The 6488-nt window shown below is 41.2% G+C and overlaps 1 pseudogene; it reads right to left on the bottom strand.

The window, feature by feature from the left end:
• Window positions 1-5740: 5740 nt before the first annotated feature.
• LOC137210717 (vesicle transport protein SFT2A pseudogene) lies at window positions 5741-6206 on the bottom strand (annotated as a pseudogene).
• Window positions 6207-6488: the final 282 nt, after the last annotated feature.

The raw sequence follows: 6488 nt of genomic DNA, 5'->3' as shown, positions 1-6488 counted from the left end.
GCCATGTGTGTTATATATGATTGAATTCCAGCCAGGAACAGCTTAAGTGTGGGACAAGATGGAAGTTTTGCGTCATGTTGTCTGGTGGAGATCGATCCCAGGAGCCAAACTCTCTAGTTCAAGATTTGATTGTACGAGGGAAAACAAAAGAAAAGAAGAAAAAAAGAGGAAGGAGAGTTATGAAAATTGGCAATAAAGATTGCTACAAATCATAACTGCTAATAAAAGGCCAGAGCTGCTCTTCTTACATCATTGGCTCACAGTATATAAAGTTTCTCAGAGTTGTGCATAAAATATTTTAAATCTTATACTAGGGTTATTAAAACTTAACAGATGGGCTTCCCTGGTGGCGCAGTGGTTGAGAATCTGCCTGCTAATGCAGGAGACACGGGTTCGAGCCCTGGTCTGGGAGGATCCCACATGCCGCGGAGCAACTAGGCCCGTGAGCCACAACTACTGAGCCTGCGTGTCTGGAGCCTGCGCTCCACAACAAGAGAGGCCGCCATAGTGAGAGGCCCGCACACCATGATGAAGAGTGGCCCCCGCTTGCCACAACTAGAGGAAGCACTCACACAGAAACGAAGATGCAACACAGCAAAAATAAAATAAAAATTAATTGATAAACACCTACCCCCAACATCTTCTTTAAAAAAAAAAACTTAACAGAGAGTACTTATATTTTTAAAAGTATATTTTTCTTTTGGTGTGTATGAAAATACGGTTATTAAAACTTAACAGAGGAGAGACCTTCAAGATGGCACAAGAGTAAGACGTGGAGATCACCTTCCTGCCCACAAATACAACAGAAATACATGTACATGGTGGAACAACTCCTACAGAACACCTACTGAACGCTGGCAGAAAACCTCAGACTTCCCAAAAGGCAAGAAACTCCCCACATACCTGGGTAGGGCAAAAGAAAAAAGAAAAAACAGAACCAAAAAAATAGGGATGGGACCTGCACCACTGGGAGGGAGCTGTGAAGGAGGAAAGGTTTCTACACACTAGGAGGCCCCTTCGCGGGCGGAGACGGGAGGTGGAGGAGGGGAAGCTTCAGACCAGAGGAGAGCGCAGCAACAGGGGTGCAGAGGAAAAAGGACAAAGCAGAGAGATTTCCGCACAGAGGATCGGTGCCGACCAGAACTCACCAGCCCGAGAGGCTTGTCTGCTCACCTGCCGGGGCGGGTGGGGGCTGGGAGCTGAGGCTCGGGCTACGGTCGGAGCGCAGGGAGAGGACTGGCGGCGTGAACACAGCTTGAAGGGGCTAGTGCGCCACAGCTAGCCGGGAGGGAGTCTGGGAAAATGTTTGGAACTGCCTAAGAGGCAAGAGACCATTGTTTTGGGGTGCGTGAGGAGGGATTCAGAGCACTGCCTAAACGAGCTCCAGAGACAGGCGTGAGCCGCGGCTATCAGCACGGACACCGGAGACGGGCATGAGATGCTAAGGCTGCTGCTGCAGCCACCAAGAAGCCTGTGTGCGAGCACAGGTCACTATCCACACCCCGCTTCCAGGGAGGCTGTGCAGCTCGCCACTGCCAGGGTCCCGTGATCTAGGGACAACTTCCCTGGGACAATATATGGCGCACCTCAGGCTGCTGCAACGTCACATCGGCCTCTGCCGCCGCAGGGTTGCCCCGCATCCATACCCCTCCCTCCACCCGGCCTGAGTGAGCCAGAGCCCCCGAATCAGCTTCTCCTTTAACCCCATCCTATCTGAGCGAAGAACAGACACCCTCTGGTGACCTACACGCAGAGGCAGGGCCAAATCCAAAGCTGAACCCCGGGAGCTGTGTGAACAAAGAGAAAGGGAAATCTCTCCCAGCAGCCTCAGGAGCAGTGGATTAAATCTCCACAATCAACTTGATGTACCTGCATCTGTGGAATACCTGAATAGACAAAGAATCATCCCAAAATTGTGGTGGTGGACTTTGGGAGCAACGATATATATAATTTTTTCCTTTTTCTCTTTTTGTGAGTGTGTATGTGTCTGCTTCTTTGTGTGATTTTGTCTGTATAGCTTTGCTTTCACCATTTATCCTAAGGTTCTGTCTGTCCATTTTTTTTGTTTTTGTTTTTGGGGTTTTTTTTTTTAGTATAGTTTTTAGTGCTTGTTATCATTGGTGGATTTGTTTTTTGGTTTGGTTGCTCTCTTCTTCCTTTTCTTTTTTTTTAATTACTCTTAAATATTTTTTAATAATTATTTATTTTTTATTTAATAACTTTATTTTCTTTCTTTCTTTGTATCTTTCTCTCTTTCTTTCTTTCTTTGTTTCTTTTTTTCCTACCTTTTCTTCTGAGCCGTGTGGCTGACAGGATCTTGGTGCTCCAGCCAGCTGTCAGGCCTGTGCCTCTGAGATGGGAGAGCCGAGTTCAGGACATTGGTCCACCAGAGACCTCCCAGTTCCACATAATATCAAACGACAAAAGCTCTCCCAGAGATCGCTCTCCAGAAATCTCAAAGTGGTTCTCTGAGAAGATAAAACAAAATTGATAAACCATTAGCCAGATTCATCAAGAAAAAGAGGGAGAGGACTCAAATCAATAAAATTAGAAATGAAAAAGGAGAAGTTACAACAGACACTGCAGAAATACAAAGCATCCTAAGAGACTACTACAAGCAACTCTAGGGCAATAAAATGGACAACTTGGAAGAAATGGAAAAATTCTTAGAGAGGTATAACCTTCCAAGACTGAACCAGAAAGAAATAGAAAATATAAACAGACCAATCACAAGTAATGAAACTGAAACTGTGATTAAAAATCTTCCAACAAACAAAAGTCCAGGACCAGATGGCTTCACAGGTGAATTCTATGAAACATTTAGAGAGCGCTAACACCCATCCTTCTCAAACTCTTCCAAAAAATTGCACATGAAGGAACACTCCCAAACTCATTCTATGAGGCCACCATCACCTGATACCTAAACCAGACAAAGATACTACAAAAAAAGAAAATTACAGACCAATATCACTGATGAATATAGATGCAAAAATCCTCAACCAAATACTAGTAAACAGAATCCAACAGCACATTAAAAGGATCATACACCATGATCAAGTGGGATTTATCCCAGGGATACAAGGATTCCTCAATATACACAAATCAATCAATGTGATACACCATATTAACAAACTGAAGAATAAAAACCATATGATCATCTCAATAGATACAGAAAGAGCTTTTGACAAAATTCAACACCCATTTATGATAAAAACTCTCCAGAAAGTGGGCATAGAGGGAACCTACCTCAACATCATAAAGGCCATATATGACAAACCCACAGCAACCATCCTTCTCAATGGTGAAAAACTGAAAGCATTTCCTCTAAGATCAGGAAGAAGACAAGGATGTCCACTCTCACCACTATTATTCAACATAGTTTTGGAAGTGCTAGCCACAGCAATCAGAGAAGAATAAGAAGTAAAAGGAATACAAATTGGAAAAGAAGAAGTAAAACTGTCACTGTTTGCAGATGACATGATACTATACACAGAGAATCCTAAAGATGCCAGCAGAAAACTACTAGAGCTAATCAATGAATTTGGTAAAGTTTCAGGATACAAAATTAGTGCACAGAAATCTCTTGCATTCCTATACACTAATGATGAAAAATCTGAGAGAGAAGTTAAGGGAACACTCCCATTTACCATTGCAACAAAAAGAATAAAATACCTAGGAATAAACCTACCTAGGGAGACAAAAGACCTGTATGCAGAAAACTATAAGACACTGATGAAAGAAATTAAAGATGTTACCAACAGATGGAGAGATATACCATGTTCTTGGGCTGGAAGAATCAATATTGTGAAAATGACAATACTACCCAAAGCAATCTATGGATTCAATGCAATCCCTATCAAATTACCAATGGCATTTTGTACGGAACTAGAAGAAAAAATCTTAAAATTTGTATGGAGACACAAAAGACCCCGAATAGCCAAAGCAGTCTTGAGGGAAAAAAACGGAACAGGAGGAATCAGACTCTTTGACTTCAGACTATACTACAAAGCTACAGTAATCAAGATAATATGGTACTGGCACAAGAACAGAAACACAGATCAATGGAACAAGATAGAAAACCCAGAGATAAACCCACACACCTATGGTCAACTAATCTATGACAAAAGAGGCAAGGATATACAATGGGGAAAAGACAGTCTCTTCAATAAGTGATGCTGGAAAAACTGAACAGCTACATGTAAAAGAATCAAATTAGAACACTCCCTAACACCATACACAAAAATAAACTCAAAATGGATTAGAGACCTAAATGTAAGACTGGACACTATAAAACTCTTAGAGGAAAACATAGGAAGAACACTCTTTGACATAAATCACAGCAAGATCTTTTTTGATCCACCTCCTAGAGTAATGGAAATAAAAACAAAAATAAACAAATAGGACCTAATGAAACTTCAAAGCTTTTGCACAGCAAAGGAAACCATAAACAAAACGAAAAGACAACCCTTAGAATGGGAAAAAGTATGGGCAAATGAATCAACGGACAAAGGATTAATCTCCAAAATATATAAACAGCTCATGCAGCTCAGTATTGGCGCAGTGGTTGAGAGTCCGTCTGCCGATGCAGGGGACACGGGTTCGTGCCCTGGTCCAGGAAAATCCCACATGCCGCGGAGCAGCTAGGCCCGTGAGCCATGGCCACTGAGCCTGCACATCCGGAGCCTGTGCTCCGCAACTGGAGAGACCACAACAGTGAGAGGCCTGTGTACCACAAAAAAAAAAAAAAAAAAAAAAAAAAAGAATCCCCAAATGGGCAGTAGACCTAAATAGACATTTCTCCAAAGAAGACATACAGATGGCCAATAAGCACATGAAAAGCTGCTCAACATCACTAATTATTAGAGAAATGCAAACCAAAACTATAATGAGGTGTCACCTCACACCAGTTAGAATGGGCATCATCAGAAAATCTACAAATAGCAAATGCTGGAGAGGGTGTGGAGAAAAGGAAACCCTCTTGCACTGTTGGTGGGAATGTTGATTGATACAGCCACTATGGAGAACAGTATAGAGGTTCGTTAAAAAACTAAACATAGAAGTACCATATGATCCAGCAATCCCACTACTGGGCATATACCCAGAGAAAACCATAATTCAAAAAGACACATGCACCCCAATGTTCATTGCAGCACTATTTACAATAGCCAGGTCATGGAAGCAACCTAAATGCCCATCGACAGATGAATGAATAAAGAAGATGTGGTACATATATACAATGGAATATTACTCAGCCATAAAAAGGAACGAAATTGTGTCATTTGTTGAGACGTGGATGGATCTAGAGACTGTCATACAGAGTGAAGTAAGTCAGAGAGAGAAAAACAAATGTCATAAATTAACACATATATGTGGAACCTAGAAGAATGGTACAGATGAACCGGTTTGCAGGGCAGAAATTGAGACACAGATGTAGAGAACAAACGTATGGACACCAAGAGGGGAAAATGGCGGGGGAGGTGTGTGGTGAATTGAGCGATTGGGATTGACATGTATGCGCTGTTGTGTATAAAATTGATGACTAACAAGATCCTGCTATATAAAAAAATTTAAAAAAATTACAAGCATTTAACAGTTTATTCAACCATGTAGTTTGTAGCAGAATACAAATGGTCTTAAATTATTGCATTTTTTTTGGAATGATTATTGTATCAAGAAAATCATACTTCACCAAAACCACAGCATACACTTTCAAACACTGTTTTCAAAGAGTTTCTGATTTTCAGCTTAGGAGAGAAAAATAGCCTTTCATGACTGCATCTTTTGCATATAAGATGCATGATAGACTATATTAGGCTCTTCACAAGAACTGCAACGTATTCATTCCCTTCTTATGTCACCAAAAATAAGCACACAGTGTAAATATGAAACAAACAAAAAAGAATAATAATTGTTGCAGGCAATCTTGTTTCAAATATTTTCATCAGTTGCTTCACAGAGCCCATTAAAAAACTCATACTGACTCATGCAGGATTATTTCCCAGGTTCTAAAACACTTTTATGCCACCAGGAAGCCATAGCAATCCAGTTCCAAGGATAGAATAGAAAATGCTGCATACAAAGCATATACCAGACCACCTCAATCTGGTATTAAAGCTAAGGGACCAAACATCCAGGATCTCTGTGGTCAGGCTACGCTCTTTGTCACCCTGGTCACTCAGGAACCTCTGCAGCTTCTTCCTGACCATTTTCCTGGGCTGAACTGCTGACTATTCCTTCACCTCCCCTTCCTGCCCAGAGGAAACCCTTGGTAACCTTTAACCTACTTTCTGTCTCTATGAATTTCCCTATTCTAGATATATCATTAACTGGAATTATACAGTATTTGTCCTTTTATGTCCAATTATTTCATTTATAACAATGTTTTCAAGGTTTGTCCATGTCGTAGCATGCATCAGGATTTCATACCTTTTTAGGGCTTAATAATATTTTCTTGTATGTATATATCACAATTTGCTTATCCATTTATC

Source organism: Pseudorca crassidens, chromosome 17 (assembly GCF_039906515.1).
Source record: "Pseudorca crassidens isolate mPseCra1 chromosome 17, mPseCra1.hap1, whole genome shotgun sequence".
NCBI lineage: Eukaryota > Metazoa > Chordata > Mammalia > Artiodactyla > Delphinidae > Pseudorca > Pseudorca crassidens.
The sequence above is the reverse complement of the archived record's forward strand: the minus strand, read 5'-3'. Positions and strand labels throughout refer to the sequence as shown.